We start from the raw sequence: 26072 nt of genomic DNA on the forward strand, positions 1-26072 counted from the left end.
CGAGTGCCTCCACAATGGCCGCGCATCCGGGTTACCGCCAAGAACGTGACGTCGGTGAAAACCCTCTATAACTTATCAGCAGGAAAATAAATTATTCTTTATGGCGCAAAATGACTCGAGACTGAGGCAGCCAGTAACGTGTAACAGCAGTTAAAATGTCACTGGTTTGTGTAGAAAATACTACTGTTAGTTTCGTCAAAATATGCCTTCCTTACTAAAACATATTTGTGAGTATACAGGCAAAGCCACAAACTGCTATGTCAACCAATCGGTTGTCAGATTCTACATGAATAATTTCCTGTGCTGTCCAATCAAATCCGTGATATGAAAACACCAACAACCCCACTGCGCACTCCCGTAGGTTGAGGCAAAGAGGAAGATCTTTGCTGTCGTCTTTCTCAGCCAATAAGAATCCTACTTTTCCACGTTGCTCGCTCCCGACAGTAGACACAGCGACAACGTTCTAGGCCGCTCAGTGCTCCGTCCGCTGCGGTCCGCTGTACATAACAGCAACATACGTTTACTGAGGCTCTACCACCATAAGCCTGTTTCGTTGAATTTAACAACCTATCTTATTGAAATATAATGGGGACAAGATCACTGTAACAACGCATAGCTTCACTCTGAATTGCGACAAATTCTGTGAGTATTGCCGTTTTCTCAGTGTGACGGATGAAAACATGGGATAATGTGCCTGTCTTCCGGCTGTGTTTATGTAATATATCATTTAATACATATGTCAAATCTGGTTCTGGGATCTATGTATTCTGATTTGTATGTAAAATGTTGCTATGCTTTCTAAGACAATCAAAGACGCTGTCGTGTTCATGGACGTTGTTTTGCTTGCCTTAACAGTATGAGCCGGGTAACCTCATGTGCAGACCGCTGTTTCTTGAAAGGGATACATTGTAATGCTCTGGGCTGAAACACTTAGATTTTTGAGTTCAGTTGGACTTGAATGAACTACAAAATGTAAACTAAATAAATTATGGTAGGCTAATAGTGACACTGGAGAAAATACTTCTCACATCTGAACAATTAGCGTTACGTGTTCAGTTTTATGAAATGAAGTCATGTGTTAGCAGACTTGTTTGAATGCTAACTCTACGTAATACTTAGAGCTAGTGTTGTATTCTAGCAGTACAATGACAGTTTTGATTATATTTGTAAAAAAAATATTTTAAAGCGAAACAAAAAAAAAAACTACTGAACTTGCCTAGACCGTGTTCAAAACCGTTTTCAGCAGTGTCAAGTAATCGGAACGTCAAGCTTTTAAAAATCTATTTGTGAATGAAGTATTTGATGCCAATGATATTTTGACACTGATATGCAGTAGAATTTGTACAAAGCACAAATGTCACATAACAATATCACTTGGCTCAACCAAGGTCATCATATTAAAGTCAACCAGAAAATAGCCTGTCTTTTCCAGTCTATTGTGACTGAGCCCATCCTCCTTGACCTGAAGTACTTGATTTTAAATGATAGCTGCAGTTCAGTTCTAATTACTCTGCTGACAACTTCTTACTGAGGCATGGACATCTTGCCAAACTAATGCTGTGTATCTGCAGCCTAGAGCACTCTCTCTGGACCATTTAGAGTTAGCTTTGCCAGAGCTGGGGCTCCTGTGTTATTACTGTAGCCCAGCTGCAGAGATAGTGCTAAGGCTAATGAATAGCTGCTAACAATCAGTAGAGAGGAGCTGCTGAAACCCAGGAGTGTGAATGCTGCCGCCCCAGCCTGTTACCCCAACTAGTATTGTCCTAAAATCTGGTTCCAAGTCGGTACTCAAACAAAAACAACGGCATAATACCGTGGTTGGGTTAGGGTTTGTACCGTTTTGCAGAGTTGGACGCTGACAGTGTTGCCAAAACAATCTCACCAGAAGTCGCTATAGTGGCTCTTTGAAAAGTCGCTAAAAAGATTTGTTGCAAGATTAGATTTTTGTCACTAGGGAAGACTAAAAGTAGAAAATTCGAGTGACAAAGTCTTTAAATTGGCAACACTGGACAAGCAGCTAATGCTGCAGGGGTTCCACTAAAAGTTGTCGACAAGAAAAGTAGAAGAGTCACGTATGGAAATACTTTAGGTGTGAGGCAAATGACAATGAGAACATCGTCGATCACCAGAAACCAATTTGCAAACATCACCGTTCATGTCCTTTATGGGCACAACAGGGTGAACACATTTTTACAGAGGCTTTTAGATGACATAGTTTGAAGAAATTTGTGTTTTGGAGTTTGGGATGTAAATTGACGTTTTGTGCTTGTAGTGTGACCAGAATTTAAAGAACCCCCTGAAGTGTGTTGAATCCACTCTTTTTACTTCTTATAAATTATGTTCTCATCAAGATTGTTATTTTTGAGCTTTAAAAATGATCTCTAAGTCATCAACTGAGTTTGCTTAATGTCTACGCATTGTGATTGTATTGTTCTGTTGTTGTCATAAGTAGGCTACTGCCTTAGATATTATAGGTGACTGTTACTGTCAACAAAGGAGAGTTGTCTAGTAACCTATTTTTGTATCTTTATTTTGCTTTGGTATTTAAAATGGTATCAAATACCGTGAAAATCCACTGGTATTGATAACACTAACCTCAGCCTGTTACCCCAACCCTCTGATCATGATCTGAATCCTGGTCAGAGTTTTATTTTCACTTTCCATATATGTCCCCTGAGGAAGGTGCCATTTGAGATTCAACATACATACATGTCATTGTGTTCCTGGAGGAAATAAACTAACATCTGATCCGACAAATCTTTCTTAAGTACCGTTGTAGTGTAAAATGTCTATTTCTTAATGTTTGTGTATATATACATAATATGTTTGGCATACTGTATGCCAGCAGTGCTTGTGAAACAAAGCAGGCTTTTAAACAATGCAGAGGATTACAATAGTATTCTCAAGCTCTTTCACAGTCTATGCAAGTCCTTCATCTTGTCTAAACTTTAGATTTGGGATCGCAACATCCCACTCATTTGATAACAAACCACTATTCCAAGTTATAAAAGTAAAACTGGTGATGAACAGAAAGTTTTGATTAATTTTGTGATGGCTGGAAGAAATATAGTAAAATGACCTTTGTTTGATAAAGCAGTCCTGAGAAATTGATGACAATCAACATTCTGATGTGTATTGTCTTCTCTGTTCGATTAGAACATGTAAAACATTTGAAGTTGTTCCCATGCAGAGCCGTGAGCCAAGCAATGAAGGAGGCAGACAGTGCCTCAGAGACAGTGAGCCACGATGGAGGCAGGTCAGTGTATCAGAGGCACTGAGCCATGACGGAGGCAGGGCAGTGCGTCAGATGCACTGAGCCATGACGGAGGCAGTGCGTCAGAGGCACTGAGCCATGATGGAGGCAGGGCAGTGTATCAGAGGCACTGGGCCATGACGGAGGCAGGGCAGTGTATCAGAGGCACTGGGCCATGACGGAGGCAGGGCAGTGTATCAGAGTTACTGAGTCATGATCGAGGCAGGGCAGTGTGTTAGAGCCAGTGAGGGGAGAGGCACTGTGCTATGAGCACGTGGCTGAAAGATAGTTTCCATCTCATAGGGTAGTTGTGGGATATGAATGCTGCAGGTGTTGGTTGTTTATCCAGTGCAGGTGTGGGTTGGAAAATGAGAATCACAGGGAGCAAATAAGCACTTGCATGACTACTAATTGGTTAAGTTCATGTCCTGTAAAGTGGCTCTGGGAGAAAATAGTTTTTTCTACTCCACACTGGCTTCTATCACAAAACTGTTTTTGGTATCACTGGTGCTCCCTACTTATATAAATTCATTTTGTGCTAGTTATCTCCTTGTCACGTGACAACGGAGTGCAGCGACAAAGAGTGATTGATGCATAGTATTATCAATCCATCCATCGTCAACCGCTTATCCGGAGTCGGGTCGCAGGGGGAGCATCTCCAGGAGGGGTATAATATTAACCAATCTTAAATCTGCATTAAATAAGAACATAAAGATGAAATGTAATTGGTTATGTAATGTTGGATAAAATGGTTGACCGGTCACTCTATCAGCTCAAAGCAGGCACATGTGCAGAAGACTAATTAGCAAGTGTTTTGTGAAGAAATTAAAACGCACCATAACGATTTGCACTTGCACAGATGCTTCCAAATATATTTTGAGGTCTCACAGATACATTTTCTGGACCGTATTCAACCAAAAGGGTTGCAATTTTGAGCCCTGACTGTGGTTGTCTATGTATGTCTATTCAAGACTGTGTTGTTGGAAACATGGCTGTAGTGTAAAATGAGGCAGGATAATGTTAATTGTATTTGGCTGTTGTGGTATTTTGGTGTGAAGTTCAGTTAAAAAGGGGTCAGAGGGAATTGTGGGTAAATCTGAAGGGTGGATTTATTGGGCTAATCGAATTGGTCTTATCTTTGGGTCGAGTCAAGGGGAAATGTTTTAGGTGTGTGGGTTGGTATGATTGTGCTTGGGAGGAATGAACATGTGGTGGTATGAAGGGTTGTCAGTCGGAGGTCAGGAGGGTGTTAGTTGGGGGAGGCCAGCCTAGGACGAAGGGCCCCCAGGCTAGCGTGACTTGAGACATTGTGCACTCCCTGGAGGGCCCATCAGTGCTCCCCCGTCTCCCACATCTCCCCCACCATTAGTGCTGCCCTGTCTCCTTCGTCTCCCCCACCATCAGTGCTGGCCCGTCTCCCCCACCATCAGTGCTGTCCCGTCTCTCCCGTCTCCCCCACCATCAGTGCTGCCCCGTCTCTCAGTCTCGGGAGTCAGGTGGCTGAGCGGTGAGGGAATCGGGCTAGTAATCCGAAGGTTGCCAGTTCGATTCCCGGTCATCGTGCTGCCCCGTCTCTCCCGTCTCCCCCACCATCAGTGCTGCCCCGTCTCTCCCGTCTCCCCCACCATCAGTGCTGCCCCGTCTCTCCCGTCTACCCCACCATCAGTGCTGCCCCGTCTCTCCTGTCTCCCCCACCATCAGTGCTGCCCCGTCTCTCCCGTCTCCCCCACCATCAGTGCTCCCCCGTCTCTCCCGTCTAGTAAATCCAGAATCTGCAGGTTTCAATATGTGTTATTTATATTATAAGCCTATAACAATACCACAGTTCAAATTTGCCTTTCATTGAATCTGTAATAGTGCTGGTAGAATTTGGTTGTGAGGGCACAATAAGTTTTCTTTAAACAAGGTTTTGTAACATGGACTGTCGGCAACAAGAGAAAATGGCTCACGCACATGTCAGAGCCGGTTAGCGTCTGGGCTGGTGGTGACATCATAGTTCCAATGTACAGGGCAAGCCAGCTCTAGACCAGAGGGACTGGAGTGCTGGCTGGTATTTCTCATGAGATGGATGCAAATACAACCTGTCCTTCAGTAAAGGTTAGTAAAAGGCTCAGTGATGGTGTGTGTTCATGTTAAATAGCCTTTAGCCTGTGTTAATTTAAGGACAGTTTAATTTGTTTTTATGATTTTCACCACACCGTTTAAACCATCAGGTTTATCAGATCTACAACCTGGTCATATTTCTGTGTTTGTTATTTATTTATTAATTTATATTTATTTTCTGAGCCTGTACAGATGGATTGTGGTCCAGTGGTTCTAAGACTGTGTTGCACAGTGGTCCTAAGACTGTTCTCCAGTGGTTCTAAAGGCCTTGGTATACTCCAGTTTTGAATATGTATGTATGCGAAAGCTATGCATGCGGCATTGTTCAAGTGCCTAACCCAAGTGCCTTGCCCAAGGACACAACGTCATTTGGCACGGCCGGGAATCGAACTGGCAACCTTCAGATTACTTGCTCGATTCCCTAACCGCTCAGCTACCTGACTCCCTCCAATATATGATATACGTCTTTATATATAATTGCAAGCCAGCTCACATATTTGCTCTTGAAAATGTACCGCGGTTGTGTACTACTACTTCTTTGTTGTTTCCTGATTTTATCTCGCAGCACGTCAGAGGATCTTTGGTATACTGCCCCACTTTTTTGTTGTTATTGCACCTTGCGTATGCGTACGAATAAGGGCCGGGGAGACGTGCACAAAGTACGCACCAAACAAACAGGATACATGCGGCAGCCTTACAGTGTATGTGTACACGTACTTAGCGTGAAGTATATTTCGGCCTTAAGACTGTTATATGGTGGATCTAACACTGTTATCCAGTGGGGAATATGGTGGGGCATATGTGTCTGTCCTCTCTGGGGTCTGGAAGTGCTTAGGGTTTTCTCGGACAGAAGAACACTGCTGGGATAAGCTTATTTTGAAACTTTTTTTCTTTTGGCAGAAGATATTCCTCAGTAAAACACCTTTCAGGGAGTAGTGAAGTCACAAGCAGAGTGCCAACCCTAACCCTGACGATGTTTTGACTGATATTTACAAACTGTGCATTGAGTCTTGTGTTTTTGCATATTTAAAATCACTGTTAATCTGCGTATTACATATGTTTTGGCAGGCCGCAACATATTTTTTTACCATTGTGTAATTAAAGGATATCTGCTAAATCCTTACCACTGAAACGAGTGCATAGCTTAATCTAACTAGCTTACATTTCCTTTGGTCTTCATGCTGTGCGAACGTTATCAAAGTATTGCTAACCTAAACATGTTCGGAAATAAATGTATTTCTATGAATCTCTTAACTTGTTTCACCTGTAGGAACATTGAAGATCTTGTGCCCACTTTGGTCTGGTCTCCTACGATAGAGTGATCTGGGGCCCCTTGGAGTGTTATCACAGTTCTGCTCTGGGACGCCTGCCACCCAGCTCCGGCAGGGTACAAGGCAGCCACCCAAATGGACGTCTTGATGGGTAGAAAGCAAATGTAACTCTCCTCTCCCCCTCCTAATTTCGGTGTCTGGTCCTCCTTAAATAATTTGTATTACATTCACTGTAAGGCATGCCTGTATCCACTCTTGGCCTCTACAACCAATTCAGCACAGGCCCAGTCTTTGTGCTACTGCATGAGTCATACTATCTAGCATTCACCTGTTGGGTTACCCTAACCCTTCCCCTCAGGCAGTCTAGCATTAAACATATTCTTCTACATTTATGTATTCAGTGAGTTGAGTATATGCCTCCCAAATGCATGCGTGCCCTACACAGTGATTACACCCCCTTCCCTGAAATGCAGTTCTCCTGGTGAGCATAGAGTACCTGTCATATCCTGTAACAGGGCTTTCTGTGGATCCCTCTCTGGCTTCAGTAAAAGCCACATCACCCCAGGGTAAGGCTATAGTTGGCGCTACGCTGTGTCTCTGGCACAGTTTCCAGGGCTGATAGAGGATGTTAGCCAAGGGATGAACACACACACAGAGAGCTGTTGTCTTGTGTGCGTATCATCCCTTTATTGGGGGTTTTGTGGTACAGCAGCATATGTAGGCCTATCTGCAATGGAAAAAAGGCTAAGGCTATCAATATTGCAGGTGTCATTGCGTAGCTGTGAAAACATACTCTTCATGTTTCATGAGCACCACTATGCACCCTGACTCCACTGCACAAGTGTGTGATCATGGATTCTCTGCCTGTACACAATGAATACACCTACAACAGTAAGTGGTGCACTGAACAATGCATGCAGCCATTCAGGCCAAGCCCTACCATGTGAGACATGCTATTTAACCTTTCTTTAGACAAATACAGAGGCAAATGGCTATTTTGCAGATGAGCGCTGTAGACACCACAGCAATGCTATTTAATCCTTTCCTCACTGAGACAGCCTAGACAGTTTGTAACCTAGTTGCTTCTAGCTACCTATCTGGAGCAAGATCACCCTATCCCCTCTGTGAAAATACTCTCAAGTCAATCAAAAGTTAACTTTTAAAATGAGACAATATCAGATGCGGCCTCTGATATTTCTTGTTAGATCCACCCTGATCCTTTTATGTGTCTTTAGAAAGAGCTGGCGTTTTGATTAAGTTGGGTAATACTGTTATCTGTCAGGAATACAGGGCTTATTTAGGCTGCATTTGTATGTTTTCTGTCGTATGTAAACTCAAACCATACACTAGCTTTTGGAGAACCGTATTGACAAAAATTTGATATTTTCTCAAAAAGTACATTTAGTACGTTTATCATGTAGTTCAACTGTTACTTCCGATGCCTCCCTTCCCTGACTGCAATAAGGGAGGATTATACAAATATTGAGGTGATAGGAGAAAGAGGTAGAGAAGGTAAAGGGTTGAGAGGAGATGGCAAAAGAGCAGGATGGTGATAGAGTGATTGTGGTGAGAGAACTTCTGATACCCACCAGGACAGCCTGCTCCAAACCTCTCGCCAGCGCTAGTGCCCAAGTGTGGGATGGTTTTATCCCTCTAGCACGATGCTCCATACCAGGTGGGTGTCATGACTCACTGCCATACTTGAAGAGAGGCTGCAATTCTTCTCCCCACTCCCACCTTCTCCTGCTCCTCCCCCTCCTTCTATCCGCACGCTCCAGAGCTCTGAATCAAGCCCTTGGTGATATAGCTAAATATAGAGGGGAGCAAACGAGATGGAGAAAATCATTATTTTAGTGCTTGTGTGACTTCAACACTGCTTAATGTACTCATCTAGACTCCTAGACATGTCAGTTGATGGTGAATCAAGTTGCAAGTCTGATTCTTGGTGACTTGAGTGCAGAGTTTCATTCTATGTCTAACACAAAACTGGTTTTGCACTGGTTTTGCCGCTGCAAAATATATGTAGAGGAAACACTGTGTCTGTTAGAAATAGTGTTTGGAGAGGACAGAAAGTGGGGAGAGAGAGAGAGAGAGGGGAGGACATGCTGTAAAGGGACTGGGGTCTCCACCCAGGGAGAAAGTGAGTCTAGGGTGTGTTGCGTGTCCACATCTCCAAGGTACTCCTGTCAAGGGCATATTTTTTTTTTGCAGTCTCCGCTTTCTGCAAACAGATGCTATCCCAATGACCTCTGTAGACAAAGGGGCCGGCTGTAATTATGTGTACAACATCTGGATGCAGGGGAGTAAAGGAGGGAAGAGTCCTGGAGGGTAGCATCTGTAATTGAAACGTAAACAAGACATTGCGGATGGGGAGTGGGAAAAGGTGCTCAGTACTGCTGTGTTGATGAGAAATTGGGAGGGGGGCAGAGTGTTGGGAGGCCTGTTCCATTAGACTGGTGGACGGTTGGCTTAGAGGTGCCCTGTAGCTGCTGACTGCTCATCTCTGCCCTCTCTATGGCCTTCATGTTTGGAACTTTGTGGTCAGTTTTTTTCCTTTTTTTAGCACTGCTCTCTTCCGACCTCCTGTCAACTGTCTGCTCTCATCTCTGACCTTGCTTATTCAGTGTCTTCCTCTTTTCAAAGTCTTCTGACGCACAGTGCCCAAGAGTGTTAGGGCTGGTAAACTCAAGCCCTGTGTGTGTGCGTGAGATGGGGAGGGAGAGAGAGGGAGACTGGATGATTGTGTCATTCTAGTGTCTTTGTCCATGCATTCCTGAAGGAAGCTAAGGATATAAGTGCCTTCTCCTGAGTGGGGATGAATCTACCTAAAACAAAGACTAGATCTTCATCTTAGTTACAATCCCTTCAAGTAGCTCTATACCTTCACGTAGCTCTATCCCTTCTTCACATAGTTTGGCCGTGTGAGTTTGACAAGATGAACAGGGCACGACAGGGAATAGATCAAGCCACTTGCGCGCTGTATAGTAACATGTATAGATGAACCTAATTGCTTTCAATTGGAATTATTCTGTATTCTGTCATAGGCTTCACTTTTGCACACCACATTCAGTTTAACACCACATTCAGTTTAACTACCCAGCAATTAAAGGGCAAGGGAGCCTTCTCTTTTGTAAAGCTTCATGTAGCTTGTAGGTAGCCCGAAGTACTGGCATTCACTGTGTGACTTGGACTGAAGGAATACTGCATTCCCGAGCCCTACAGTTTGGAGTCTGTCAATTATGTAGAACCATGCATACTTCATGGGCTGATGGAGATTACAAATCAGCTTTGTTGAAGGCAAGAAAAAGTGTCTTCTGGAGGGACCTTGCTGAGGAAGCCAAGACATCGAAGGGTCAGTACAGCAGCTTCCTCATGGCAGTGTTTGCGCCAACCCAGGATTGGCAAACAAATTTCAGATTTGGTTTGACAGACTATTATTAGACTGTAAAAGTGGATTCTGCAGGTGCAGACAGCTTATATAACCATCAAGGTTATATGTTTGCTAGTGTTCATCTTTCCCTGCTCATCTGGCTTGTTGAGGTCTGTTTTTGACAGTAGCCTATTTCAACCTGATGCCTGGAAGGACTTTGCATTTAACTATGACAGCATGCTGTTCTCATGAACAAGTCATTCTGAAGATACATTTGCATGGTTATGTACAAAAATCCCTAAAAACAGTGTAGGCACTATTTACTAACACCCTGTTCCAAATTCCTGAATGATCAATACTTCTTTAGCAGAGTAAGAATGCTCTCTGTGTGCAATCCTTGCTGCATAACACATTTTCCATAGAGACTCAAGAAGTGGAGCGATCAATCATGCTACAAGTGCTGACCACTGAACTGCTCCTTGTGGTCTAGTATAGGAGAGGCTGCCTCAGCAGTGATATGGGTTAGAAGCCCCCTGTGATTTTCCAAGGCTAGGCTCTCCACCTGGGCACCTCCCCCCTGTAGGACGCCATCAGGCAAGTCTAGACAGCAACACACCCTGACCGCTAGGCTACACTAAGCTATGATAGAATATGCTGGGCTACTCAAGGCTACACTAGGCCATACTCGGCTATGCTCCCCACCCTGCTCAGATGCGGGGCCTACACAGATCAATGGCAGTTAATGGCTATGCTGGGGACTCTGGGTGGTAAACAGCAAGGATGGTCTCTTTCCCTGGTTGTTAGTTTGATACTAAGAACCAGCAAGGGTACAAACCGTTAGCCCATTGTAGACCAAATATGCTATTAATTAATGAGTCCTTCTCTGCTGTACAGGACAAGCATAACCAAATCCACTGAAAGGATGAATTATGTGCTGAGAATAACTTTATTAATGTACCATATTTGACCAGAGATTCATGTCAATTTCAAAGAGATCTATTGTTCAGTGGTGGAAAGAGTACTGAAAATGGGTACTTAAGTACAATTACTGTTACATTGCTCAGATAATACTCAATTACAAGAAAAAGTGCAGGTGGTTAAAAAAGTACTAACTTTTTTACTTTTCTCAAAAACTACTGGGAGTCAGGTGGCTGAGCGGTTAGAGAATCGGGCTAGTAATCAGAAGGTCGCCGGTTCGATTCCTGGCCGTGCTTAATGACGTTGTGTCCTTGGGCAAGGCACTTCACCCTACTTGCCTCGGGGGATTGTCCCTGTACTTACTGTAAGTCGCTCTGGATAAGAGCGTCTGCTAAATGACTAAATGTAAATGTAAAATGTAAATGTATTCCGCATTTTTCGGAAATAAAACCGCGGTTTATACCCCGATTTTACATTTTTCTTTGCATTTAGTATGGCTTCAAAATGTACTAATGAGAAGGCTAACAAGTAACACTAGCAAGTAGTAGCATTGCTACGAGTATTATGCTAGCTAACTTATCCCGGAAGCTAACTAAAGCTAGATAGCTACCGTTTCGGAAAAATAACTTACACTTTGGGGACCGTCGGAAATATTTAGAACTCACGCGTCTAAAGGTACATATTAGTTCATTCCCGGGCAATAGAAAACATACATTACGCACTTACTTTCGTTTTCGAAGTGTGTTACACAACGGCATGCTGTAAGATCGCCTATACTCGTGCATTGCTTGGTCCTGTATTAAGTGCGGCATATATTCCAGTGCGGTTTATACTCAGATTTACAAACACAAAGCTCCCATTCTGATGGGGTGCGGTTTATAGAAATTTTTAGCTGCTGATATTTAAAGAATTTTTTAAAAGCCTTTTAATACAATCGGGGATCCGATTTGTATTAAATTCTTATAAGCCGAAATCACCTCAGATGGCAAACCAAGTTTGCATTGCATTAGCATGCCGTCACCTTTCCTCCCTCTGTAGCCTACGTGAACAAGTCCTCCAGGTGCGGACATGGCACTCGTCAGACGGTATTTCTTTGTCATTTTTAATTCATTCATGGTGGCGTCAGTTCTGTCCATAAATTAACTGTGCGATTATTAAGATAAACTGTCTGAAACCTGCTGCAGCAGGGACTTTTTTCAGGCCAAATATCAGGGTTGTAATTGGTTCATTTACTATCCGATATCTGTATTGGCTACTGAAATGCCGGTCAAATGTTTTAATATTCATTCAAATCATAAGCCAGGCTACTCAGTAATGAGGACCCGAAAAAACTACTAATTACAGTCATGTGAGTAGTTGTAATTTGTTACTTCCACCCCTGCTGTATTTCACAAAATAAATCAAAATCTACAGATCTCCTTGTAAAGAGGTCCAGTGCATACTACAAATGGGAGTGTTTGTGTAGCCGTGTGTGTGCGTGTTTCTCATAGATGAGGTCTCCAGCCCATGAAAGGTCTGTTGGGGCGTCTGACCTGTTGGCAAAGCGATTGCTGATAATCATGGGAAATGACAGTGTCCAGATGGTTGGCGTGAGACCTCGTCAGGTCGGCTGAGGCCTTCTTCACTGAATACAGACCTGAGGCTGCATTATGGACAAGACTGCAGAGTACAGCCTCTACCCTACAGCACAAGGGTATTATACTATTACCACATTTCACGGCTCTGGTCTGCTGGGAGCTTAAGCTCTCTCTTTTATAGCAGGTTTTAGCCGACTTGTCAGCTTTGTTCATAACTTTGTGTTTTTATGTAGCCCCTATTACTAGTAAATTAGGCTACACTGGATGTGCATTTACAATTTTGGAAGTAAGACTTGCAGGGGCACACTGACATGACAACACTCTGTTTAGGTTTTGCAGCAACTCTCCACCAACTATGTTCATTCACAGCTATATTTATTTAGTATTCTTATATAAAAACAAATTGTTATGACTGGAAACATGTTATGACTGTCAGGACACTATAAGTTGGTTCTTTCTTCTCCAGCAGTTACAAAGTGACCGAAATTGCGGATGATAGAAAATAAATAAGGGTGAATTTAGATGATGGGGATAATTTCTGATGTGTTTGTAGCCTGAAGCTAGGCTAAATCCATTCTCAGCTGGAGAGATGCATGCCTTTATGCATGCTTATTCCTCTAAGGTACTCCGTGTGGGACTATGTGTTTGTCCCATCCATGTGACCTCTTCAGCTTTTTTCTGACAATTGCCAGACCAACTTACATCTCTTTGTAGAGGAGGGAAAAAGCTCAACAACACGTCAAAGGAATCTGATGTGTCTGCTGGAATTTGACAAGTCTCTCAGGATCTGGAGGGTCAGGATTAGCAACACCAGAGGACACTAACAGAAGAGGGTGCCATCATTCACACTCTAGTAGTTGTTTCAGGATTTATGCTCTCTGGCCACAAGATAGGACTTGTAGAAAAATGGTTGTTACGCAAACTCTGGAATTTGAAATTTAAGATGTTTTTGAATCCACTAATCTGTTTGCTTGGTGTGGGAATCAAAGTCAAGTTGTTTATTTTTGGTTTACAATATGGTTTTAGGGTTTCTTCAGTTTCAAGCATTCCAAATTTGTAAACAAGATGTGGTCCGAAATTTTCCAAAACATCTTGTGCTCGTTAGAGCTTTGAAAAATATCCCCTTGAGATGAATCGAGAAATAAACTTTGAGCGCCTGTCACAGTTTCATGTTGTCAATATAATATTGATGAAGTACCAAAGGAGACTTGCTGCCATGAGGCTTATCATAGCGGAAGAAGGGCCTGACTGCTTTCTTCTCTACCACCCATAGAATAGTTCCTAGCTATTCTCTTTACACAATAGGGAATATTTTCAGCCCTCAATACACAACATTTGAGGTCACTACTTGCTAAATGATGTGATGTTCTCGTATGTCCCTTGCCAGGGTTTGCATATAGGAATGCAATGCAGACAGTCTGAAGTTACCTTCTCCCTCTGCTTACATCCTTGGCTCATAGATACTAGTTCTTAGCCATAAAAGAAGCTGGAAAAAAGTCTTGTCACTCGTACCCTAACCTCTCTTAGCCACCCAATGCCTGGCAGTGCCGTCCAGGCTGGCCATCCTTTATGCTCCACTGAGGCCCCTCTGACATTTGGTGCATTATCCCCCTCCCCCAACCATCCCCTGTTGTTTGTGAATCCCAGTCCCAGGATCATCAAAGTGATGAGTCTCATCATTATTTTGGGGTTTACTGGCTGACTGAAGAAGGCATGTCTAAATTATGTTTACAAGTCTGTCTTGACATTATTTCAACTCCAGTGAACTGACGTTATGTCATCCATTTGACCTTGGATGAATTGCCTCAACTGATGGTTAAAGAGAGGTGGATGAATCCTGAGATGAAGGGGTGATGTCAGTTTGGTACATAAATCAACCCTCCGGTGTGTCCTAGTTATCCTGATTGCTGTTTCATGGTGTAGAAATTTGAAAAAGTCTCAACGATCCGATGGACATGATACTTTTCTCTCAACTGCTCAAATCATACATACAAACCCCCATAACTGCTGGAATCATGCATGTACTCCCATAACTCCACAATTGTTTCAAGTAGATGGAAACAGTACAAAACATCACTGATGGTGAATATTACCATTACATTTAAATTTGGTTTTAAGGGTTTAAGTAAAAACATTTGCAGGTACATGTTGTTTGTGGCATTTTCCTAGCTCAGATTTGCTTGATAGCTACTGCCAATGGATTTGTAAAAAAAAAAAAAGATGAAACAAAAAATGTTTTCCTTTATAAGATGAGTGAGAAACCAGCAACAGAATATAATCAGCCTGTGGGTACAGTATTTGATCCTGTTTGCACCAGGCAGTCAAGTGGAGTGGACTTAATCAACAGACCTACCTGGGGCCTCTGTAGACATTACCCATTGAGCGGTAGTTATCGCTTCACCATACCTTGTAGCTGGGTTGACTGCATCTTTCTCTGGTGTGACTTTGAAAACCTTTTTTTCCTACATATGTTTCCGACATATTTTTTCAACCTTTCAAAACAATATTTTTGTAAACTTTCTTTTGCAAAACGTTTAGAATTTTTGGTTTCAACCTTTAAAAACGTAATATTGAATATTATAACTTTGAGCCAGTTGTCATAATTGTAGGCCTAATTCACCATACAGCAGTTGCATGTACATTTGCAATGTGCAGGCAGTTTTGTAAACACATTAATTTATGTAACAAAATTCTCTGATCTATTCTGAAAGTATATCCACTTTATATTGTCATTCTGTTAGCTATCCACCACCTCTGTCAGCTACCCCTTTGAAAGCAACTGATTATCTATTGTAAAAGCGAATTCACTTTTAAATAATGAAACATAATTTCCCTATTTTCTTTACTACAAACTCCAATGTGATAAACGCTTGGTTTCATTTAATTGTGAATGCCTTTATTAATCGCATTAGTTCATTAACGGAATAAAAAATCACTGAAGTTATCATACAGCCTCCGTTAACAGCCTCCTAGTGAAGCGTATGGTGTGATGGATGACCAGAGGGCCAATCAGAGTGAAGGGGCTGAAATGATTTCCCATGATGGTGGGCTTCCCTTAGGTGGTTAGCTGGCTGAATATCTCTTTCTGTCTCTATATTTTTTCTCTGTCTCTTTTTTTCTCTCTGTCTTTATCTCTCTTTGACCATCTGTGTCTCTGTCTCTATTTTTCACTCTGTATGTCTCTATTCCTCTCTGTCTCTTTCTCTCTCCATCTCTGTCTTATGCTCTCTCTCATTTACATTTACATTTAGTCATTTAGCAGACGCTCTTATCCAGAGCGACTTACAGTAAGTACAGGGACATTCCCCCCGAGGCAAGTAGGGTGAAGTGCCTTGCCCAAGGACACAACATAATTTTTTTTGCACTGCCAGGAATCGAACCAGCAACCTTCATATTACTAGTCCGATTCCCTAACCGCTCAGCCACCTGACTCCCCTCTCTCATTCTCTTTTTCTGTCTGTCTCAATGCCTGTCTCTCTCGGGATTTCACACTCGCACCAAATCACTTTCTCACACACGCTTGCTTGCAGACTCGCACAGAGAGGGACCCCTACTGGTCACGCAAAATTCCATTCACTGCAATGTGTTGTTTTTAGGGAAATTGCCTAGGGTGTGTGTGTGTGTCACGTTGCTAATGCCTCTGTTGGCAGGGACAGAGCCTATGCTGCCTCCCCTTAACCTCCATTACAGTAATGAACCTTTACTGCAGACGAGGCAGAACTCCTTACACTCAGCTAACAACACAGCCTTCTTCAGTGAGAGCTGCTGTGCCACAGGGACCCAGGCTGCAGGATACCTGCTGACAGACAGGCTGCAGGATACCTGCTGACAGACAGGCTGTTCCTTCAGGCACGCTGATACTGTACATTCAGACAGACAACTATACAATGCAGAGAGGGACAGAAAGACACCTGTGTGTGTGTGTGTACGTGTGTGTGCACGCTCGCATGTTCTTATGGCCCAGTCATGAGCCCCTATTTTGGTCATGACAAATGGAAGGTGAAAGTAACAATGCTATTCCTCAGCACAATGCTTCTCCTTATTATAATTAGTTTTCATATTTTCCCCAGCTCCAGATAATATCTCAGATGAATTAATCTTCACATTAAGATGTCTTCTAGGATGCAAAGTAGCCATACTTCATTCCTGACAGAGCAAGTGATTCTTCGTTTGTAAGCAGTGTGCTGCTGACAGTCTAACCTTGGGCTTCTGTTCAAGGACTTGAAACTTTCACGGGTGGGTTCATTTTTCTGACACCTGTCTGCCATGTTATTGGGTTCAGTGGAAAAGAAGATACTTCCTCTGAGCATCCGGTCCTCCACCAGCCTCTTTAGATCCTGCCTGAAGACCAGGAAGTTGTCTGCTTTATTTTCCCTTCAAGGCATTGTCATAGTTTTCCTGTGGGGTCGAATGCTATGTTATGTGTATTCAGGTGGTGTGGGTAGTTCTTGTCATGTCAGTGTAGACCTTTGTCATGCTTTATGTACTTGTTTTTTATTCTGCTTTGTTTCTACTGTACAGCACTGTGGTTGACACAGTTTTTAAATAAGCTATAAAAAACATGATTGATGGATAGTCTTTAGGGCAACAAAGCTAAGCCTAACAAACAGGATCTACTGGGACCTCTTGTGTTTGCCATTGCTGAAATGTGCTCTTTGATTAAAAGAGCATGTAAAACTAGAGAGGGTACAATTTCTGAGAAAATTGTAGGGTGTAACTGATATTTTATATAAAAATACGTACTTATTATTTATGAAGATTGCATAGATTTAAAAGCATACATTTGTTGCTGCTCATTTTCAATACAAAAAGTGAAGTGTAGAATGAAACGGTTGTCTTATCATTTTCCCTGCAAGAGGGAATAGTGATGAGCTATAGCAGCGTCAGTTAAAAAGTTGGATCAAACCAAAATATTGGGGGCAATCTGGTGTAAAAATGGTCCTAACCTCTATGACTTAAACGTCACCTTACGTTTTTCCCTTCTAGTGATATTTGCAAGCATTTGAAAATATCACTAGCCCTGTCCTGTTCTCCTTGGTCATACATGAATGTGCGGCAACGCACAGTTCCAACCTCCCAGTTTGCTGATGACAACCATTGTGGGCCTCATCTCTGACAGTGACGAGTCAGCCTACAGAGAGGAGGTTGATACCCTGACATCATGGTGCCAGGTCAATAACCTCTCTCTCTCAATGTGAGCAAGACTAAGGAGATGATTGTGGACTATAGGAGGCGGCAGGAGGAGGAGCATGCACCCCTACACATCAACGGATCCGAAGTGGAAAAGGTCAGCTACTTTAGGTTCCTCGGGGTGAACATCAGCAATGATCTCACCTGGTTCTGCTCACACGGACACGGTGGTCAAAGCGGCCCGGAAACGCCTCTTCTTCCTGAGGAGACTGAAGAAGTTTGGCATGGACTCAATCATCCTCACTAATTTCTACAGATGCACAACAGAGAGCATACTGACTAGTTGCATTACAGTGTGGTATGGGAGCTGCACAGACGGGGACCGCAAGGTCCTACGCAGTGTGGTCAGGCCTGCTGAGTTCATCATCGGCAGGAAGCTCCCTGCCCTACAGGACACCTACCACACACGATGCCTCAGGAAAGCTGGCAGGATTCTATGAGACTGTTACCACCCATCCTTCAGTCTTTTTACCCCGTTACCCTGTTGCCTTCTGACAGGTGATACCGAAGCATTCGGTCTCGCACACGTAGACTGGAGAATAGTTTCTTCCCAAGGGCCATCAGGCTTCTGAATGGACACTGATACACTCTCGCCACTTTCTCACTAGCCACTTTACACACTGTCACTTTCAGATACTGGTTGCACTATCAGCATTATTGCACTAATTGCTCCCCACTTGTCTTATGGTTAGTATAGGTCTCCCTCCCTTCCACACCTCTCCCTCCCTCCTCTCTCCCTTTCCGCTCTGTCTCTGCCAGATGGGGAGGAGCGTGTGGTTATGAGCTGAAATCAGATGAAACTGTATATGTTTTCACTCTATATGAATGTATAGAAATAGGCTCATATCAAGAGAGGGGTTTATTGTGTGTGTACATTTACAAAACCTACCTGTACACACACACACACACTCGAAATCAGATCATATTGCTGCTCCGCACACTTCTTTGTTTGTTTGTTTGTAATAAGCTCATTTTTGCTCACAAGCTCCCCTCTTCTAACCAGGAGAATGTAGCTGTGATTTTATCATCTCCTCCCAATCTGATTACACGTTGGAGGTGGTATAATTACAGCTTTAGCTGATTAATGGGCAAGCTATAATTAGGGTTGGGGATATGGAGCGAGGGGAAGGCTGAACAAGAAAGGAGAAAGTGTGACTGTGTTCAGAAGTTGGGGGTTCTGTGTGTGTTTTAGAAGGGGGGGTTCTGTGTGAGAGAGGCGGGAAGGAAAGACTTGCTTGTTATTGTGGTTAAGATTAGAGTGTGACTTCATTTGAATGCTGAGTTAAGAACGAGAGAGAGAGATGGAGACTAAAGTAGCAGGGTTAGGGTTAGGGGCTGGGGTGTAGTACTCTGGGGTGGGGTGTAACATTGGGGTTAGGGTGTAACTGTGGGGACGGGTCTGAAACACCAGTAACTGAAATAACAATATTGTCATTCAGCTGTTTTCCAAATATAGCTTCTGACAAGCCTGGCTCTGGCTCTAGGTTTTATTATACTGACAGTGTCACGCTTGGTGTATTACTTTTTACAAGAATAGAGGCTGTGAAGCAGAACAGTTCGGAACAGTGTGGTTTGAAATGCACATTGCAAGGCCTAGATAATGTAATAGTCCTTACGCCTGGGACACACTGGCTGCGAAGCGCCCGGAAGTGCCACAATCGGCTACGAATGGCGCAAAGCTGTTCACACTAGACTCGCATTTCTACGTGCCGGTCACCAAGCCTTTCACCTTCTCTGAGCTTTCCTTTTTCACATTGAAAGCTGGCATAAACATCGCATAGGTTTCATTAAGGCAACTTGCTGCTCCAACAGCCATCTCAACAGCATCCCAACATAATGTGGCAACATTTGTCTTTTTTGCCGTAGACTAGTCTTTGTAAAATAGGCTACGTGCTGTGGGTCATACAACTCCATGTAGGCCTATGTTACTCAACTTCAATGATTAACTTTGCATCTTCAATCTTCCTAAATGTCCCCATTGGTTTGTGATGTAAGGTTTTAGTGTCTCTTCTGCTTGTGTATGCCAGCTCGTCTATCACGCTCTTAAACACACTGTTAAGAAACCATTGACTAATATGTTGGCTGGACAGTCAACGCAATCATCAATCAGGGTTTATTTTTATGTTTACATTTTGAGAATTGATTGGATATAGTTTTTATCAGGGTAAACACATGGTTGGCCGTTTGTTACCAGCATAGTGAAGTTGGGTGTTCATTGATAGGCTAGGCATAAACAAGCACGTGTGCTCTCGAGGTATCTGATCCACAACTCCACACAGGCCTCTTCACCAGCTTCCTGAAGCAGTATTTAGGTCTACACTTGCCACCTCAATTCTAGCATAAATACCCTCAGGCAAATGTTTTGCATTGCCAGACCAGAGCCCTATACTACGAAGCCGAATTTAGGGTTAGCGAGGTAATTTAACTCTGGATTTTCAGTGTCACAACGGTGGTTCACTTCTTACCAGGATAGATCACCATGGTAACTCATGCTGCACACCTAACCTGCTCCGTAGCAGGTTATGTTTGAGATAACAGATCAACACATATAAAAGCAGTGCCTACTGACCAACAAAAATCGTCAGCAGTTTTTAGAGACCGTCCCTTTGGCTTTCAATGACGACTTTTTGTACAAAATATACCGATTTTCAGTTTCTCTGTGCGCTTCTAGAGCCGAATGTTGCTAATGTGACACACAGAAGTGCGCTTACAGTCCCACAGACTATGTTGAGATATTGAGAAGGAACTTACGCATTCACAGTCTGCAATTTTCTCCTAACATTTCTTTCTTTTTTTGGTTTTTGGAAGCAGCAACAGTGTAGCAACAGTGTTGCTGCTCGCTTGAATTATGCTCTTAAACTCTTGTATCCCGGGCGTGTTGAACTTGCTTCGTAGTACAGGGCCCAAGCTGAAGTCCATGCTCAGCCCGAGCTCAGCCGGGGCAGTGCATCCAATCTGTCTGTGCAAGACCTCAAACACTGTGAAGTTAATAATCATCAAAGCCAGCTCTTCAAAAACCTGGTATCAAAGTTTCCAACCTGGCATGTTGGCAAACCCTTTAGTATGATTCTCCTGTAGCTTAACTGTAATCCAACTCCCAGCTGCCCCTTTCTACTGGGGTTCTTGTCCATGGTGTGCTGAGGGCTGGGACTGCTCCAGTCTTCTGTACAGTACATGCTTGGTAATCATCAGTCTTGTTATAGTGTATAGGAGTGTGTTCCTATGAATGCAAAACTTCAAATAGAGAACAGTATTCCTTTGTTCCATTTGTCACTTGCTTTTTTCCATGAGCCTTCCATGATCAGATCATGAGAGAAAGCCAAAATATCACAGATTGTTCTCCACAGGTGACGGTCAGACACACAGGCTGTCCTGGCTTATGGAAGCTCCCCAACAATTCTCTTGCAGCACATCCGATCACGGTGTGGTGTATCTAAGTCAGCGTGGGTGTGCCATACCATTAATGTTGGGGATGGAAAGGAAACCTGTGTGTGGCCTTGTTTGATTATGTCTAGCCAGTGGTGAGTGTTTAAATAGTTTGCGTCATGGCAGAATGTCCCGTGGAAGAATCCATATTCTCCCAGAGGACTGAGTGCAACAGTCTAACCCTAACACTGCATTAGATAATTGAGTAACTAAACACACTAACCAGGGCCATAGAACATGCCTGTTTTTTAAGGGAGGGTGCATTGTGCATTTGGGACCAATATGATAAAAATGTATCTTCCCAAATGCTAATTTTTTAATAAGTGATACCCAGAGATAAACCCTTGGGCAAAACAGTATGCTGGTTGAATTGTTGAAGATTTTGTTTTAAATCACACAGGAATTGACCACTCTGGAGAATAAACTGGTATTGGCTGTTGAAGCAATACATTCCAAAGTTGTATTGTTAAAGCATTGACACCAGAAGAACACCACAGTCCTACTCAAAGCTCTTCAGAAGATTTTATATGCTCATTGTCAACTTAATAATCAATTGGTATATACAAGTATGAATATGTTGAAACAAAGAAATATATCACTTGATTTATGAATACAAATGTGTGTATGCTGATAGGAAACAATAGAGATTGTAGATGGTAAAATACACATTTGGGGGGTTGATAATTTAACATTATGTTTGCAAATTTTCAAAGCCCATTTGTCTCTGTCTCTCCTGAGTCTTATTCTGTTTGTAAATGCTTCTTACTTCTCCCCCAACCCTATTGGATTCATTCCTTTAACTCAGTCTCTCTCTGGGAGATGGAGAGAGCAAGCGAGCATGTGCCAGACAAACCCCCATCTGTGGATGAGCACATAACAGTCTGCTGAGGTATAGCCCAGCCCCCAACAGATATGTTCTAAGGTATAGCCCAGACCCGACAGATGGACCTTTACTGTAGCTGGTAGGCTAAAAAGCACAGCAGGCTAACAATTCGAAAAAAATATGTCTAGTAAACATGACCTCATTGTCTGTTCACTTTAACGAGCCGACGCAGATGCCTATTGTGTTTGTCTCATTTCATTCTTTTTCTCCTTTAAGTCTCACGGCTTAAGATGTAATGCCAGTGGGAGGGTTAGGGTTAGTAGGGTTACGGTTAGGGTAGCACAGTATTTTATGGGGTTGTTCATGTACAAAATACAGCTGAAGGCTTGCGCAATACATTTCATGAAGCTTAACATTTCCAACCTGCCCCTGAAACCATAGTTTCACCCAGGCTTCTTAGTTTTGGGGGAAATAATTCAACATGTATCATTTACTGTGTTTATGAATACTAGTGCAGTGCCCTAGTATTCATAAACACAGTGCCCTGAAGAACTTTATTGATCTCCCAAACAGGGTGGGTGTCGGAGTGTGTCCTGCTGCATGGAGGGCACCATACGGGAGTGAGCCCTGGCTCCATCGCTTAGTGCAGCTCCACATGGAGGGCACCATACTGGAGTGAGCCCTGGCTCCATCGCTTAGTGCAGCTCCACATGGAGGGCACCATACTGGAGTGAGCCCTGGCTCTATCGCTTAGCACCATACTGGAGTGAGCCCTGGCTCTATCGCTTAGCACCATACTGGAGTGGGCCCTGGCTCTATCGCTTAGTGCAGCTCCACATGGAGGGCACCATACTGGAGTGAGCCCTGGCTCCATCGCTTAGTACCATACTGGAGTGAGCCCTGGCTCCATCGCTTAGTACCATACTGGAGTGGGCCCTGGCTCCATCGCTTAGTACCATACTGGAGTGAGCCCTGGCTCCATCGCTTAGTACCATACTGGAGTGGGCCCTGGCTCCATCGCTTAGTACCATACTGGAGTGAGCCCTGGCTCCATCGCTTAGCACCATACTGGAGTGAGCCCTGGCTCTATCGCTTAGTACCATACTGGAGTGGGCCCTGGCTCCATCGCTTAGTACCATACTGGAGTGAGCCCTGGCTCTATCGCTTAGTACCATACTGGAGTGGGCCCTGGCTCCATCGCTTAGTATCATACTGGAGTGGGCCCTGGCTCCATCGCTTAGCACCATACTGGAGTGGGCCCTGGCTCCATCGCTTAGCACCATACTGGAGTGAGCCCTGGCTCCATCGCTTAGTACCATACTGGAGTGAGCCCTGGCTCCATCGCTTAGCACCATACTGGAGTGAGCGCTGGTTCCATCGCTTAGTGCAGCTCCACATGGAGGGCACCATACTGGAGTGAGCCCTGGCTCCATCGCTTAGCACCATACTGGAGTGGGCCCTGGCTCCATCGCTTAGTGCAGCTCAAAATGGTGGCAAATGCATTTATATTCATTTTTCGTAAACCGCTCATCCAAACAACTTCACACTCAACTTCGTCACATCCCGACTTGTAATGAATGTCAAGCCACACAGACACACACAGGTTCCTGCCGTTTTAGTTAGATGAATGAGCTTGCCACTATTCCATTTGACGAAATAGTGGCATGTTTCTCTCCTGCAGTATAATATAATCTATATATCAGAGCTACCCTCATGCTTGAACTTATTTATCTGTGTGTGTGTGAGAGAAGCACAAGCTCCTTGTATTGCTAGGCTCAATCATTATGAATCAGTTATGAGTGGAGAAATCGATGACACAAAATCTGTTCTATAATCACATTACATCTCCATGTTGGCAACCTTTTTAACTAAATAGTTAAAGAGCTAGGACAACAACACAGCAGCACTTGTGTTAATGTGTCTAAGCATTCCTGTATGTGTGGACAGCATGACTCTGCTGGTACTGCACAGCCTTCTGAAGTTTTTGTCTGATTTACTATCTTAATACAGCAGACAATATACAGTACTGTGCAAAAGTCTTACAAGGCACCCAAGATACGTGAATATAATCTTAAATATTATTAGTTTTGTCCTATGTATGTGCTGCAGTATAAAAGTGCAAGGTTATGACAATTTTTATTTTGTTTTTTCATTTCATTTAATCTTTTGCTCAACTTTTGCACAGTACTGTATCTTATAGATACATAAAAGCATTTAGCCTTAAAATGACATGTCATAATGAACGGGAAACCCTGGAGTCTGACCAGAAGCAGGATTGATGTCCCCCCTCCTGCAGCAAAACAGATTCCGCGTTCTGGTCCGAGGCAGGGTGTCAGAGGAAGAGGGTAGTTCCCCCGGCAGTTCTCACATCACAGTCTGTCCTTAGCATGGCCTGGCTTAGGCAAGGGTCTGATTTTAAAATGGATCACACAAATTGTGGCAGATGGTTGTGTTTAGATATGAGTGGGTGCGCTGATCTTTGGGTGTATGTGGGTGGCAGCTTCAAAGCTACCATTTGACAATGATAGTAATCCAGATTTGATAAAGGCATATAAAGGTGCCTTTGGATTTGTGCAGAGCTTTGATGGGGTGGCGCATGGCCCTCTATCTTGGCAACAGGGCCGGGGTGGGTAATCGGGAGAGTTCCCGATGGGCCGCTTTTTTGTTGTTAAAATTTGTCACGTTAGTCTATCTTCTCTTAAAGTAGGCTACACACGTTCCGCATTCTAACACCTCAGCCTCTGCATGGGTTGTACCATGTGAGGGAGTTCTCCCCTCCCAAATAGAGTTGGTTGGGTCCATAGCCCGTCTTTTCCAAAAAGTTTTCTCAGATCGGCTACCGATAGCTGGGACGGGCGGCCCTACCGTAACGCTACGCGTCAGGGAAGATGGATGGGAGCAGGGCCGGAGTGATGACATCACTAGACAAGGTTTTACAAATTGAAAAACAATTGAACCCTAACACTTGCATTAAGTGTCTTGCATCACATCAAACCCATACGTACAGGGTCGTAACCCTAACCCCACTCCGGCCCTGCTTGGCAACTATCATAGTTTGGATCTGTTAGAACAAGCACTTAATTATTATTCTGAATGAAAATGAATAAAGCAGGGGACTGAGTTACAGAGGGGAGGTGAGGGCTCTAGTAAAGTTAAGAAGTGGTGTGTTTGTGTGTGTCTGAGCAAACAACGGCTGTGCAGCTTTGTTGTACACCATAGTAGAGTGAGTGTGTGAAACGAGTACAGATCTGTTACTGAAGTCCACTGAAGTGCAAGCTTATTCTACCCACAATGCTTTCTGCCACATCAGATGGGATCTCTCGGGGCTCCAAATTACTTTCTCACATATGCTCCTGTTCTGCATGACACACACTCCACAGGTGGACAAGTACACATTCACTATACTTGTTCACAGACACAAGGAAATGTACACATATAGCCAAGAGTGGGCCTGCTTGAATTGATTAGACCCTTTTTAACAAACTACTGATCTTCCTTAAGAGAGATGACAGAAATGTTTGCAATAATTGATCATGCTGTCATTCCAGTGGTAGTGCCTTGCATGCAAATCTAGCCAACCTATCTAGGGAAGTGTAACTCGGATATAGTCAATGCAAATAATCTGGTTTTCCACAGTAGAATAATGCACTGTAGGAAGGCTATGTAACTGCTGTTTTAGTTATTATAGATGCTGCTGTGCTATTGAACTGTGCTATCAGGGGTCAATACACAATTTAGGCAGTAATCTAAATTCAATATCACCTATTACATTCTTATTTTTGTTTTCTTATTTCACTTTTGCTTTTAACGGACGGTTTGCCTTTACCCATTTCTGAATCTTTTGATATTCAACAGGCATTGTGTGTCAATCTGAGTTAACAACCCCAGCCTCTCTACTCTATCTAAACAGACAGAGCGCCCTGCTGCTTCACAGTGTGATGCTTTCAACGTTGGTCAACAATAAACTGGCACCTGCAGAACCTTTGTCTAGGAAAAGCAGCACAGTGGTAACCATACTAGAAATAGCAGTGTTACGTAACAGTTCTGGCTTACTACACGGATGGCCGTGTGTTTGTTCTCCACTGCTGATCTCTGTTCTACAGCTGAGAACAGATTCAGCCTGCCCAGGTATGCTTAAAGA

The 26072-nt window shown here is 43.4% G+C and overlaps 1 protein-coding gene across 1 annotated transcript in view; it reads left to right on the forward strand.

Moving 5' to 3' along the window:
• The first annotated feature begins 456 nt into the window (after positions 1-456).
• adarb1b (adenosine deaminase RNA specific B1b) overlaps positions 457-26072 on the forward strand; it is a 63404-nt gene continuing 37788 nt past the window's right edge. Inside the window, exon 1 of the mRNA XM_062456291.1 lies at positions 457-642. The gene's annotated coding sequence lies outside the window, so the exon portion shown is untranslated. The remainder of the gene's footprint in view (positions 643-26072) is intronic.

The sequence above is a fragment of the Osmerus eperlanus genome, chromosome 3 (genome assembly GCF_963692335.1).
Source record: "Osmerus eperlanus chromosome 3, fOsmEpe2.1, whole genome shotgun sequence".
Classification (NCBI taxonomy): Eukaryota; Metazoa; Chordata; class Actinopteri; order Osmeriformes; family Osmeridae; genus Osmerus; species Osmerus eperlanus.